The 16,436-nt window shown below is 38.6% G+C and overlaps 1 pseudogene; it reads right to left on the bottom strand.

Annotated features, from left to right (window-relative positions):
* Positions 1–5,014: 5,014 nt before the first annotated feature.
* Positions 5,015–5,953, bottom strand: LOC107810231 (spermidine synthase-like; annotated as a pseudogene).
* Between the last annotated feature and the right edge of the window lie 10,483 nt (positions 5,954–16,436).

The following is a 16,436-nucleotide window of genomic DNA, read 5'->3' as shown; positions in this document are numbered from 1 at the left end:
AGGAATTCAAGTTTTGTGGCGCCGTGGTAGGGTAATGTGTACAGAGGTAGTAGTTAATCTTTGCGGCGAGCTGGGTTGAAGAATGCATCGAGATATTGGTGGAAAAGTTTTGCTGAAGGGCCAATTATGCGGTAAGATTAACGACTGTAGATCCGTTGTGCGAGCCGCATACCCATCGTGGAGTTGAGCAGAAAATTTTTCGCATTTTGAAGATTGTTCTGTAGTCCATTATGCGATCACATACCTGTTTCCGCACTTCTGTAGCAGATTTAGTGTGCCGAATTTCGAAGGGTAATTCTGCGGTCTATTTCGCAGCCGCATAAGTGGACTGCAGACCGCAGACCTGCGCAGACTAGCCCAGTATTTTGCATCACTTTCACGGTCCATTTTGCGGGCCGCATATCTGTTCTGTTGTCCATTGCGCGACCACAGACTTGAGTTCGGAGTGTCTATTTTTCTATTTTTATAACCCGACCCCATTTTGATAAATAACCTTTGGGGCTCATTTTGAAGCGAATGTCTGATGCTTTTAGAGAGTAGTAAGATTATTTTAGAGAGAGAAGGGGAAGACCTAGCATTTTAATCACTAATTCTTGCACCAATCTTCAAGAATCATGGAAGCCACTCACTAGACCACCATCTATCCGGGTAAGTTCTTGTCTTACATCATCCATGCAAGTTTGTTTAGTGTCTAAGTAGATTCTAGAGTTGGAGATAGGCCATGCATGTGATATTAGGTGTAGTATGTGGGGTTGTTGAACTATTTTAGGTAGTTTCTTGTTGAAATTGGTTGAGGGAGGATGGGATTACCATTGTAGAGCCTTGGAGTCGATGTTTGCATAATAGGTGTTTGACCAAATTCCTAAGAGAGTTACACCATGAGAATCCTTCTAATTTCTATATGATTTTCGCTATCTCCCTATAGATTGATATTGCAAGAGGTGTTGGGACATTGTAGTAACTTAAAAAAGAAGCTCAATCAAGGTAAGTTGGCTAAATTTCTGTCTAGAGTCGAATTCCATGATGATCCTAAATCCCATTTTATGGGTTGTTCCTAATAAATTTGATTATTCTAAACAAGTGTTGTATTGAAAGATATATGTACTCAAAATATGTTCCAATTGCTCCTATCTTATCATGATATCTTTCAGAAATGAGTTCAAGTAAGGGTGATGTATTAAATCGTTATCACTTCAACTAGTGTTTCAAATGAAAGTCTATTATGCTTAACTTGGACAGAAAACCCATTGTGCTTAAGACTCATATTGCTCATATATATGTTTGAGGTCATGATTCCAAATGCCCTTAACTGTTGATAACCTATGATAATATTTGGAAGTGAAAGAAGTGATAGTAAGATATAAAATGTAGCCATGGTTGTTGTAACTAGTGCATTTGAGTTGAATTCGTGTTTCAATCGTAAATCACCATGCTCTCCTTTATAAATATTTCCAATGTTATTTGAGTTCTTACATACTAATGAGTTGAAATTGTGTATTGCCCTTTTGGGTAAAAGTATTTCAAGAATAAGTGGTGTATCACTCGTTTATGATTTTAACTTGTGCTTCAATTACATTGCTCCATTCTTTGGAAAGGAATCTATTATGTTTAAAACCTTCATTACAAATGAACCTAAAGTTATGATTTCTGGAATATTCTATACGTTGATGATATGATGATGTTCCTTGAAAGTAAAAAAATAAAAGTGTGGAATATGAAATACGGCCAACGTGCCATGAATGAAGAATCATACGTATGGCCAATAGAGCCAAGGAAACAATGATGTTGTGAATGGTTGAAAGTATTAATGAAGCTTTATATAGTGTGGAAGGTTATGAGGTGAATATATTTGTACTTCTGTTTCCCTTGTGTGCAAAGAAAATGTTTTTGGGAGTATCATTAGCGAACCGAGGAAGGGTGGGTCGTAAGGCCCACACCCGAAACTACACCTGCCGATGTAGGAGCTCATTGTGGTTATTCCCCTTATTAGGGATGAGATTGATGTGTTGAGATTATTCCCCTTGATTGGGATGAGATTGTTGGTAGCCCTAGATTTGATGTCGACTCACACGACATAAGTGGGGAAACGACCTAGCCGGTCGGATGGTGATCGGACGCCATGTTGCGCACATGGTAGTTCCTACTCTTGGTAACACCTTTCTTTCTTTTTCATCATATGTCAATCCATATTTTTTGTGGAGAGACGGCTTAGCCGATCGGGCCGAGATCGGACTCCGTGCTAAAAACACGGTTGTATATCGGTGCTAATGATCTTTCAACCAAAAATAATATTACTTTTGTGGTTTGAAAAGTGTCATGTTGTAACGTGGCATTTGGGTAGCATCAATCGTTACTTGTTGCTTTCATTATTATTCCCTTCTTATATTAGCATTATATTTCGAAAGAGGACAGTTAGCTTCACATACTAGCACTATTCTATATGTACTAACGTCCCCTTTACAAGGGGTCTGCATCTTCAATGGATGCAGGTGATTCGTGTTACATCACATACTTTAATACTAGGATGAGTCGTAGTAATCCATATGAGCTTGAAGGGATTAAGACTATTCACGAGGTTATAAGGGATTTGTGATTATGTTATTGTAAGATCCCGTAAGTTTAACAACCTTGATGTCGTTATATACATTTGATATGGTATTTTGAATGGAACAATTTTGTAAAAAGAAAGGTTGTGAATACTCCAGACTTCAGATAGAGGTTGGGTTTTAGATTAGTTTACAGAGGAGACCCTAGCAAAAATTTTGTAAATCTCTAAGAGTTAACATTCGAGGACGAATGTTTCTAAAGGGGGGAAGGATGTTATATCACGTACTTTAATAATAGGATGAGTCGTAGTAATCCATATGAGCTTGAAGGGATTAAGACCATTCACAAGGCTATAAAGAATTTGTGATTATGTTATTGTAAGACCCCATAAGTTTAACAACCCTGATGATGTTATATACATTTGATATGGTATTTTGAATGGAACATTTTAGTAAAAAAAAGGTTTGAAAAATATGATTTTATATAGTTATTAATATTACTACTTTCGAATATGCTTTAAATTATACGCATAATATGAGAAAGTTTATGAGATTTTCTTTATTGTAAAGATAGAAATTATTTTCTCACAAGAAAAGAAAATTATCTTTTACCATTTTAAGAATTAAGCGTACAAAAATTTGTACTCTTTATATGAGATTAGGAAACTTAGAAGTTGAGAAAATATATGTATTTTTACATGGATGTTTTAATGAAATAATAGTGTATGCATTGATTTTATATGGTATCACACGGCCATAATAGTAAGGTGTACAAAGTGTGTTAAAAGTAAGTAGTATTTTAAGTAATTTGAGATAATTCTTAATTATGTGGGTAATTGGTTAATTATAGAATTAGTGGGGGATTAATAAATTAATTAAGGAAAAGGGGTGAAAATTTGGATAAGTTTAAGTGCATTAATGTGGAAGCATGGGCTATTCAACCAAATGACTCATTAGTCTTTATAAATTGGTGGCATGTTAGGAGAAGTTTTGGATAAAATAATCCCCACAAGTGGGGCCCACACCCACTAATATACAAAGCTTCTCTAAACTACAAACATTGAGATGCCTACTACAAATTAACGTATGAGATTTATCAAAGAAGGAATTCATGCGAATCCTTTACTTGGCTTAGATGGCAACGTGATTTTCTTCAGAAAACTAATACAAAAGTATGTCCAACACAAACAATAAGAAGCCACGAAACTCATACAAGATTAGACAATAGCAACTTGATTTGCTACAACAAAATTTCATACGAAGTTATACTACGCAATAGCAACGGGATTTGCAATACTAAGGGAGCCCTGTATAATCTTTCTCAAGAATATCATACGGAATTTTTCCCTACTCCGATCCGCCGTTACGTGTTTCGTCGCTATTGGCATGTGTTAGAAGGATTGTCAAGGGAATCGGTCAAGTTCTGTTAAGGCTATCCCGTATTTTCTTTTGGCATGATCCAAGTAACGATACGTAAACGTAATGCTATTCCATAAGTGGTTCTACTCTTACCAGTTAAGGATGTCTATGTTATTCATCCATTTAAAGTTATATTCAAGTATGTCTAAGTACGTTCCTAAGTCTTTATTGCGGTATATGATAAAGATGTTAATGTTCAAAATGGTATTATATGCATCATGCATTTACCATCGAGCTACGTCCGGTCGGGCTGTTACACATTTACCACCGAGCTACGGCTGGTCAGGCAGTCATGCATTTACCACCGAGCTATGGTCGGTTGGGCAGTTATACATTTATCACTAAGCTACGGCCGGTCGGGCAGTCATGCATTTACCACCGCGCTACGGCCGGTCGGGTAGTTACCACTTATCAGTTGGGTAGTCATGCATCATACGATAAGGATAATAGTTTCAAAGAGAAGTATTATATATATAAGTATACTAAGTATGCATATACGGTGGCACTTCAGAGATTCAGGTAGATTCTTATATGTTTTTAATTAATGTTGACTTATTATTATGTTTCAGTTCTGCCATACATACTCGGTATATTATTCATACTAACGTCCTTTTGTTTGGGACGCTGCATTCATCCCTGCATGTATAGATAATAAGTTTGACAAACCCTCATAGTAGACGAGGTCAGCATTGAACGAAGGATCGGTAAGACTCCATCTCATTCGGAGTGCAGCCGAGTCTATAAGTCATCGTGTCAGAGTTTTTCTACAGACTTATGTGTAGGCCGATACCCTATCCCATTTGATGTCGAATAATCTTAGAGGCTTTGTAGACAGAGGTTCATTTTGTACAGTATGTCAGAGGCCCTGAGGGCCCACATGTATTAATATTTTAAGAAAGATGGTTCATTGATATAGTGTTTTCCCACTTACCAACTCTTTTGGCCTAAATAACCTAAAAACATTGACTTAAACAAAAAAACCTGCGACAGTTATAGGCGTTGTACAACAACTAATCCTGCTCCAGTAAAGTACTTCAAAATGCGCCCCATCATTTTCCATTGGATTCAATCACCCTCTTGCAAATGATGGCAACAGAATGATGCTTTGTGAAGCTCAGATTTATAAAACATCAAAGGTCCAAGAGTTTTGGTATGGTTGTCATTGTCATCATCGATGGGGTTAATTGGGTTCTTGAAATTAACTGCAGGTCCCTCAGTAGAGCAGTGCATAAAACCAATCATACCACTTGGATGATTTGGCGACAATTGGCAATGATTTCATCAATTATGTGCATGTGAAGACATATACTCTCAGCCTGTGTAGATACAACCCCTCCTAGACATAGAGTTCTTGCTATAGGTTCTAAGAAAGGCTTTTTGAACAACTCTTGTGCTGGACCTATAGGGTCAGATGAATCCACTATGACAACATCATAAGTTCTTGCATCAACATTTTTCAAAAATGCAACTCCATCACCAGTGTGGATATTAACACATGGATCCTTGTATCATATAGCTACATCATAGCGAATGAGCATATACCTCAACTACCATCTTGTCAATCTCACATATGTCAATCTGCTCGACAGAAGAATGACACGACACCTCACACATGACACCACCATCTCCTCCTCCAATAACCAACACCTTTTTGGGATTTGGAATTGAACAAAGAGGAAGATGAGCAATTATCTCTTGGTAAGCACATTCAAACCTCTCTGTGAGTTGGATCAAACCATCCAAAACAATCACCTTTCCATAAGTTTATGACTGAAAAACCATGACATTCTGGTAATCAGACTTACCTTGAAACAATATTTTCTCAACCTTCAACGAGTGTGTTTCCCCAGGCCAAAGAGGCTAATCTCAGAGAACCATCCAGGAAGAACAAAAGAGATATAAGGAGACTCATTGGTGCAACCGTTGTCATTATTGTTGTGGTTGGCTACTTCCATCTCTTCCTGTTATTGTTACTCTTCTCTTGGTCTCTTCACATGCAATACAAATGTCGCATACTTCTTTGATACTCCAGATCGTGCTATCAAGCTCATGATAGGAAGCTAATTTCTTTGTCATGTCTCATTTTCATGATGGGTAATCCACTAGTTCGAAGCAGCAAAGAGGGAATAACCCCGCCATTGAATCTGGGGGAGATTGCACAAGAGTTCTTTGGGAGATCGGATCGAGCCATGGGGGGATTGGAAGAATTAGTTTCTAGGGGAGGTGTCCTTGTTCCTATTAATGTTATAGCGCCACCGGACCATGTGTTGGGAGCACCTAAGAGATGAAAGACGATTGTTGGCCCCAACAAGCCAGAATGTTTGATATGTAAGAAGTGCCACTCGGGTTTATGTTGGTTGACTCTTGAAATATGTTATGGTTATGGAAAGAGGGGGCACAAGAAGGACAAATGCCCTAGGTTGGGTATACCTATCCCGGTCTGCCCGATATACGGGATGGAACATTTGGCATCATGTTGCAAGTATGTTCAGAAGCATGTTAGGGGTGGCAAGCTTGGGCAATTCCAAAGGTCCACACACGAAGCCAGTGCATAGATTGTTACTCCCACCCCATAAAGGCTTGGAGGAATGATAAGGGGAATGCTTTATAATTTTTGCAAAAAGGGTAATTATCAGGTCAGTGGGGTGAGTCAATTTAGTGGACCTCGTCCCCGTGGCGTGAAGTGTAGGAGATGTCATTCAGGGGTATGCCACTATGGTACCAATGTATGTTATGGATGTAGAGTTGAGGGGAATCAGTTAAGGCATTGCCCGGTCAACCTAAAGTCACCAAGTAAGTCACTCCTTAGTATATCATAATGAACACCGCATAATTTTCCTTATTGTATATGTACATCTATATTGAGAGCATGCATAGATATGGTCTTAACAAGAATCTGAATCACAAAACATTGCATGTATCTACTCTTTGAACGAGATGCATTATTCGTGAAGCCTCTAAATCACAATTCTCTTACTTACAACCTCTTGAGGAATTGAGTTCTATAATGATTTCCTTGAAATAAGTTATAACCCTAGGCTAATACTTCCTACTTGCTTCCCTAAATTCTCCACAAAGGACTACACCTGATGAATTTCTTATATATTCTTCTGATCCAAGAGGATAACATCTACTCACTTGTGCCTATGCACGCACCATCATAATATTTACCTACATGTCATCGAATCTAATGCAAAGCAGCCTAGTGTCGAGATCTTTCTTGAGCCACTCTCTCTCTCTGATTTATGTAGCTCATATGGTTTGAACAGTCACTTTACTCCCTTTGTGAGCATTATCATAAACCCTTTTTACAGTCTAGCAACATAATAGCATGTCTCAGCACCTATCATATGTGTACATTTTAATTGAAATGGTTACTTGTCTGCATAAAGTCTCTCTGAAATTTGAGGTCCTCACACATCCATCATAAGAAGACCTTGTGTTTGCCTATCTTAGTATAACTTTCATGTCCACTTAGGATATTCCGCAGTAAGTAGCTCACTTTGTTCCTAATATTGTAGTTGCCCATGACGTGGTCTGGTATTGCAGTTTGGGAGTTATTATAGAAGAAATATGTCCTGCTCATAACAAATGTTCATTTTCTCTTTACACCTCTACAACGTGTTCTGTCTACGTTCCTTAGTTAGTAAATTAATTATGCTAGTTTCCCGATGCTTATTCGATAACCATGAGATATCACATCCTTCTGTATGTCATTGTAACACTTCCTTTCTCATAGGGTCCTTGATAGGCCCTCCGTCGAAACTGAATGCGCCTTTCGGGTTATCATAGCATCATGTCTACTTCTTATGTTTTTCCCATAATTTGGTAGCATATGGGTACTTTTTAAGTCATAAAATCCATGGCGAACTCATTTTGAACATTCGCAACCCTTCCATAATTATTTTATAGTGCTTCCTTGGGTTTCATTATCTTTAACACTCGAATTCTAGAATCATTTGCTATGCCATTGTCATGTGTGGAGAGTTACTATCCTTAATATTACGCATCCCTGGGTGGATAGGGGTTTTATTTGCCTTTCTCCCCGGAGAATCATATTAACCATTAGAACTTCTCTAAATAATACATGATTTAATCCCAATATTAAGATGTCCTAGCTACATGGTTTCACTCGTGTATGGTTGGAGTTAGGTAGCCTTACCGCAACCTTTCCCTCCCAACTTCAGGTGGATGTTGCAGATTCTGGCACATATCATAAGCATATTGATTTGAAAGACAAGTTTTTCGTATCTCTAGTCCTCTCATATAGGATCAACTATCGGGAAGGGTTAAGTTGTTACAATGATAATAATCTCACAAGTGTTCAACCTCTTTTCCAACCCAGTAGGCTTGGAGTATAGTTTCCTTGTGTCAAATACTGTCAAGAGCGTAACGCGGATTCATGTATTTTTGTAATCTCTATCACAATCATGGTGCAAGAATCTTCTCATTTTGAGTTAAACTGATTTTCCCTACACTCAACGAGGCAACTGGTGTCCCGTACTTGGCTATTTCACCTCAAGGCTTACTATTTTCGAACAAGGCACATGTTGAATGACACAATTATTACTATCCCTTTCATAACTCGTTTGTCTTCCAAGAATAAATGATGCTAACATCTTTATCCTCCCGATAATGCCTCCTATGTACCACTTGTCTAAAATGACTCACTTCTTTTACATCATAGGATCACGTACATGCTTCCTACAATATCAATGTGTACTAGTTAACTCTATGCCCTATTTGTCAAATAAATAATGTCATTACAATGATTAACCATGTCAGCGTGGTAGGTAGTAATCTTCATATCTCTTAGGATATAACCTCAAGAAATGCCCTGCTTAGCACATGGATGGATTCTTGAAAAACTCTAGCTCAAACTCGAACCTCGTTTTTCCTATTTGTAGTAGATCTCTAGAGAGTTGTAGTTTCACACATGTCAAATAAGAAGCATCATTTGATGATCAAACATATTCGGGTAGGAAATTCCATGGTCATATTCATTCAGTCACATCATAGTATAAGGAGACGGAGGGGGTTAAAGGTCACCAAGGGTCCAATTCGGGTGTTTGGCATAGAGATTTAGAGTTGAAGAAAGTGAACGGGTTATTCTCAAGATTTCTCCATGAAGTTATTATGTGAATTGTTAATAAGAGTAAAGTAGGTGTAGTTCACATTGGGCCTTATGTAGTCTTGAAGGAAATATGTCAAACTATGAGTATGATGTTTCCCCATCGTTATTCTCCATGCATCCGGTGCTTCATGTGTCTATGTCAAAGAAGGCAGTTGGAAATCCTTTGTCCGTCGATCTGGTGGAAGCTATTGGAGGTGATGTTAATGGATAATTGGCTCATGAGAGGTACCTAATTGCCATCCTTGTTAGATAAGTCCGGGAGTTGAGATTGCCTGCATCAAGTGCTTTGGCGAAGTCTATGAGTCAAGGAGGTCACCTCGAAGGCCGAGGGTATTGTGGAAAGAAAATATTTTCACTTATTTGTATAGCAAATGGTTGGGGTTCGAACGGTACATTCTATGTGTTATGATTTAAATCTGTACAGTTCATGTCCAGGTACCACTTTTGTTAATGTAATGCCCGTAATGTTGAGATTAGTGTTGTTGATATATAATGTGATGCGTTGTTGAGTTATGGAGGAGTTGTTAGGGTGGTTTTAGTGTTAATCTAGTAGGTGGATTAGCCCAATTACAGGGGAGACTCTGCCAAAATTTCTGAAATATTTGGGGGTTAGTCAAATTTGTATATTTTGGGCGGGCTCTACTCCTCATTCAAGGATGAATGATCCTAAGTGGGGGAGGATGTAAGGCCCCATAAAATTTTGCCAAGGAATTCATGTTTTGTGGCGCTGAGGTAGGGTAATGTGTACGGAGGTAGTGCGAGGAGTAAGACTACTGAAGGCATGGGGATATCCCTGTGTTACTTTTGGATTGGGCTCGTAACTGCTTTAATGCGCTTGTATTTATTTCAGTGTGTATTTTTCCATCTTTGAGCTTATATTATTGTAATAACCAACTGTAAGGCCACGTAAAATTTTGCCAATGATTTGAAGTTTTGTGGCACCAAGGTAGGGTAGTGTATACAAAGGTAGTAGTTAATCTATGCGGCGAGCAAGCTCGCCGTACGGACTTTCTGGCTTGAAGAATGCATCGAGATATTGGTGGAAAAGTTTTGCTGAAGGGCCAATTATACGGTCAGATTAGCGACCACAGATCTGTTCTGCGGGCCGCATACCCATCACAGAGTTGAGCAGAATTTTGTTTGAATTTTGAAGGTTGTTCTGCGGTCCATTATTCGATCGCATGCCTGTTTCCGCACTTCCGTCGCAGATTTAGTGTGAAGAATTTTGAAGGGTGATTTTGCGGTCCATTTCACGGCCGCATAAGTGGTCTACGGACCACAGACCTGTCCAGACCAGGCCAGTTTTTGGCATCACTTTCGCTGTCGATTTTGCGGGCCGCATATATGTTCTGTGGTCCATTGTGCGACTGCAGACTTGAGTTCGGAGGGTCCATTTTTCTATTTTTATAATCCGACCCTATTTTTATAAACAGCCTTTGGGGCTCATTTTGAAGCAATGTCTTATGTTTTTAGAGAGAAGTAAGAGTTTTTTAGAGAGAGAAGGAGAAGACCAAGCATTCTAATAACCCATTCTTGCACGAATATTCAAGAATCATGGAAGCCACTCACACGAGCACCATCTATTTGGGTAAGTTCTTGTCCTACATCATCCATGCAAGTTTGTTTAGTGTCTAAGTAGATTGTGGACATGGAAATAAGCCACGCATGTGACATTAGGTGGTAGTATGTGGGGTTGTTGAACTATTTTGGGTAGTTTCTTGTAGAAATTAGTTTAGGGAGGAAGGGATTACCATATTAGAGCATTGTAGAGGATTTTTGCATAATAGGTGTTTGACCAAATTCCTAAGAGAGTTACACCATGAGAATCCTTCTAATTACTATCAGATATTCGCTATCTTCATATCAAGGTAAGTTAGCTAAACATCTCTCTAGAGTCGAATTCCATGATGATCCTGTAAGTTTCAAGTATGGTTGACCCAAGTTCCTAAATCCCATGTTACGGGTTGTTCCTAATAAATTTGATTATTCTAAGCAAATGTTCTGTTGAAAGATATATGTACTCAAAACATGTTCCAATTGCTCCTATCTTATCATGATCTCTTTAAAAAATGAGTTGAAGCAAGGGTTATGTATTAAAACGTTATCACTTCAACTAGTGTTTCAAATGAAAGTCTATTATGCTTAACTTTGAAAGAAAACCCATTCTGCTTAAGACTCATATTACTCATATACATGTTTGAGGTCATAATTCCAAATGCCCTTAATTGTAGATAACCTATGATAATATTTCGAAGTGAAATAAGTGAGAGCGAGATATAAAATGTAGCCAAGGTTGTTGTAACTAGTGCATTTGAGTTGAATTCGTGTTTCAGTCATAAATAGCCATGCTCTTCTTTATAAATATTTCCAATGTGATTTGATTTCTTACATACTAATGAGTTGAAATTGTGTATTGTTCTTCTGGGAAAAAGTATTTCAAGAATAAGTGGTGTATCAGTCGTTTATGATTTTAACTTGTTCTTCAATTGCTAGTCATTTTGCTCTATTCTTTGGGAAGGAATCTATTGTATTTAAAACTTTCATTGCTAATGAACCTAAAGTTGAGATTTTCGGAATATTCTATACGTTGATGTTATGATGATGATCCTTGAAAGTAAAGAAATGGAAGTGTGGATTATGAAATACAGCCAACGTGCTATGAATGAAGAATCATACGGCCAATAGTGCCAAGGAAATAATGATGTTGTGATTGGTTGACAGTACTAATAACGCTTTATATAGTGTGAAAGGTTATGAGGTGAATATATTTGTACTTCTGTTTCCCTTGTGTGCAAAGAAAATATTTTTGGGAGTATCATTAGCAAACCGAGGAAGGGTGGGTCGTAAGGCCCACACCCGAAACTACACCTGCCGGTGTAGGAGTTCATTGTGGTTATTCCCCTTATTTAGGATGAGATTGATGTGTTGAGATTATTCCTCTTGATTGGGATGAGATTGTTGGTTGCCCTGGATTTGATGTCGACTCACACAATATATGTGGGGAGATGACCTAGCCGGTCGGGTGGTGATCGGATGCCATATTGCTCGCATGGTGGTTCCTACTCTAGGTAACACCTTTCTTTCTTTCGCATCACATGTCAATCTACATTGTTCTTGGAGAGACAGCTTAGCCGATCAGGCAGAGATCGGACTCTATGCTAAAAATACGGTGGTATATCGGTGCTAATGACCTCCCAACCAAAAATAATATTACTTTCATGGTTTGAAAATTGTTATGTTTTAATGTGGCATTTCGGTATCATCAATCGTTAGTTGCTACATTCATGATTATTCCCTTCTTATATAGCAATTAAATTTTGAAAGAGGACAGTTACCTTCACATACTAGTACTATTCCATATGTACTAATGTTCCTTTTGCCGGGAGTGCTGCATCTTCGATGGATGCAGGTGGTTCGTCAATCGGCATCTTTGGTCTTCGTTAGATGTTACTCTCTATTCAGCAGTTTTTGGTGTGCCCTACTCTATCCCGGGCCATATATCACTTGACATTGTACTTTATGTTTTGAGGTATAGCTGGGGCCTTGTCGCCGGCACTTTCATACTACTCTTATGTTGTACCTAGAGGCTCCGTAGAAATGTTTTGGGTGGTGTTCAATGTTGGGAAATGAACCAGAAGTGCTGGTATCTGTGGAAATTATGTTTTCTCTCATAAATATGAATTTGTGATATTCTAAAAATTGTAAACATATATCCTTTGAGTACTGGAATAGAATGTGAAGCACTTGACTCTTCTCATGTCTATCTCTTTTTATTGGTTCTTTTATTGTTATTGGGTAAGATGGGGTAGAAGGCATCCACTAGGATTGCTTGACCGGGATATCTTGGCTGAGCGCCGGTCGCGTTCCCCGAGGTCGAGGTGTGACACGAACAATTGGGGATTAGCGGAAATTGGGGGAACTGGATACCTTATCTTTTGTATGAATGGGGTAGAGAACCTGCCTATAGGGCTCTAATTGCTTATTTGCTTGCCATGCCCCATCTTTGGGGAGTATTTGTACCATTTACTGATTTTCTTGCCTATTCACTTAGAAAGCATGATTTAGGCTAATATAATATCTTATCCTGCAATGTTAGAAAGTATGCCTATAGGAATTAAAATGACACTTGTTGATTGCTCGTTACAACGCCTAGGTACCATATTTAATAGGATACTAACACAATAACTAAAACAGTATGCTTTGGTGTATTCCTTAACTATGTGACTCAATAGATACCATGTCTATATGGTCTCTCCTAAATGCTTAGGCAAGCCTTAGGCCAATATTCTCTTATTATTACTTAGACCGCCTAGAAAGCATGCCTATACGGACAAATGAATAAATGTGCGCTCTCAATGACTTCACTGCCAGATGTGAATTATTTACAGATCATGTCTATAGTATGCTTTTACTCACCTAGAAAGCATGACTATAGGATTCTTAATGAAATTGTATATTAAAAACAGTTACTTCGTCAAAACGGGTTGCCTAGAAATCCTGCCTATAAGACTTTATGTTAACTGCTGAATTGTTTAATCACATAGAAACCATGCCTATATGGTTTGAACTACTTAGCACGTTACAATTCTAAGTCTGCCAATTATGGCTGTTGTCTACCAAATTGTGAACCCAGTCATAACTGTCCGCCTCATTAATTGCATGCATCTGAGTCTACATGAGGAGATGAACTTATGCCTTTTGTGTTGATTATGCGCAGTCCTATTTATTTTGATTACACGCCTAGTTTTCTCATTTTAAGCATCCTAAGGGAAGTCTAGAATCACCAAAATAGTAGGTGCAACAGCCTCTTGGACCATAGGCATGGGATGGGTAAAGCATGCATAGAAAGCGATTTAGAATTGAACTAGAACGCTTGTAGGTAAACAACTTTAAGATAGTAATTGGGCAGTAGGAGATGATAGTTTGTGCCCGCTAAATAATGTGTGCAACCCCTTATACTTATGGGGGTTGTGAAGTATTATTTATGTTGCACGGGGTGATCCTTTAGGCTAACAAACTTAGGACTCCCCCATATATGGTTACTAATCACATTTATTTATTGAATTTAGATTAAACTAGGTGATAACTTGTAGTTCTCAAAAGATTGTACCAATTACTTATTAATATGTAACCCACTTCTTTCATATGCGCAATCTCCTGTAATGCTTGTTTCATCTTGTAACTAGATATTTTGACTCTTTGCTCTAATTTATTGGATCACATAGGGTAATTATAATTCAATAATCCACATAGTGTAAGATTCGGCCAGGAACCACATTTGTGGACCTCGAAGAGTGCCTAACCCCTTCTCTTTGAAGTAATTTGAGCCCTTACCCGAGCTTTGGTGATATAGATTAGTTAAAATAGAGTTATTTGCAAATAGGTGTCCTAAGGAACCTCAAAATCTTTAGATGGCGACTCTTCGCTTTTCATACCCATTAAAAGAGTTTTCACATGTTGAAACCCACTTTCGCGAGAAAAACGGGGCGCGTCACCTATTCCCTCCTTTTTTTCATCTTTCTACTATCTATGTAGAATCTCCGTTATGCTACCATAATTTAGCTTAAGACTTTCAATTATTGGTGCATAGATCTTCTTAACACTCCATCTATATTACGATTACCATAGGCATACTTACGCGGTCCCATAAGATAATTATGGAAACACTAAGTTTCTTGACCATAACTCATCTTATACTTACTATGCGAAGCTAATGTAATGGTATTACTTTTGAATAATCACCTAGGAACGGAAAATACTCCTAATTTAATTGCCTCACTTGAATGACTTGTAACATATGGGCACATTAATCTACACTCGACTTAATCATCCGCTCGTAATCTTATGTTTGACTTTTAATGATTCTCCTTAAGTTAACACTAGACCTAAGTGGTCCTTACAATTTTTATTCGTTAAACCAAGGTCTCATTTCGTTACTATATACAGAACAATATCTGGTTGCAATTTTACAATATTCAATAAAGGAAACAATAATATACTTATATCCTCGTCATGCAGTGATTCTAATCCCTACTGATCCTCTATACGAAGAAAGGTTGTTGATGATGTCGATGTCATAGTATTACTCATTACCGGTATAATAATAGTCTCGCATCTTTTGGCCAGATATTCCGCAGTAATAACATACATTGGTACCCTAATAACACACTACTGAGTGTTCTTTCCCACATTTCCTATAGTATGCTCTGGATGGCCCTACCTAGCTCTAGTCTCTCTATGGCTGGGGTCCTAACACTCGTGAAGTCTGACTCGGTCCCATTAGCAATCTCTGGTCATATATTGTCCCCTGGGCCAGACTGGCTAATCATCTGGAGGTTTATGGTACCCTATCACTCCGGGATCCCCTATAATCGTTGTTTGGTCTCACCGTCTTATTCTGACTAATATCTTTATCCTGATCACATTGGCGCTACTTCTTGCTCCTCTAAAATCTAGGAAAAGGCCTAAATTCTAGAGATATCCATCTCCGGATTCAAGGTTGCTACTATACATTCTCCCACTAAGTATGGCTCTAGACCCTGCACGAAATTGTGAACTATATCTCTCATGGAGGCCACTATAGTTGGAGCATACCTCGCTAATGAGTCAAACCTAAGGCTATATTGCCTACACTCATATTTCTCAGCTTAAGGGCTTAAAACTGCTAACCTCTAGAGTTTCGGATCTATATCGGTAAGTAATGATCTAGAAGGCCTTGGCAAGCTCCTCACATACCGCTGCAGGTGCATTCTAGCCTAGAGATGACTCCTAAGTGTCGCACAAAAATACAACCACATCCCTTAGCCTGTTTGTTGCTAACTTCACCGCCTCAGTCTCTGTAACATGCATAACTCTAAAGGTCCTTTGGAGCTCATCTATGAAATTATGTGGGTTCTTGTGTGGATCTGATCTTGTGAACTCGAGGGATTTATACTAAGAAACTCTTGTACCCTTGAAGTAGTATAACTGTTCGAAGGTCCGGCACCTGAAGTTGCCCCTACCTGCTAATGCACCGGATGAGGGTGATGGGGGTAATGCAGGTACTGGAGCTTCTCGAAGCTCCCTGGGGTTGATGAAGTTGGGGGAACCTGAGATGTCGTCTCACGACCCAAAATCCCAACCACGGGGCCGTGATGGAGCCTAACATCAGCTTGATAGGCAAGCGGACTGTAACACCCCGAAAAATTTTGAAGTACTTAAGTGTAAAGCCCGGTAAAATTTGCAAAGAAAATAATGTTTCATGGTGTCGGACTAGGCTTACGTATTTGAGGATTATAGAAATTCTTCGCGGCGAGCAAGCTCGCCGCGGCTTGAACTTTTTGGGTTGAACAATGCAC

This window comes from Nicotiana tabacum, chromosome 15 (genome assembly GCF_000715075.1).
Source record: "Nicotiana tabacum cultivar K326 chromosome 15, ASM71507v2, whole genome shotgun sequence".
NCBI lineage: Eukaryota > Viridiplantae > Streptophyta > Magnoliopsida > Solanales > Solanaceae > Nicotiana > Nicotiana tabacum.
This window is presented reverse-complemented; position numbering and strand designations above follow the sequence as displayed.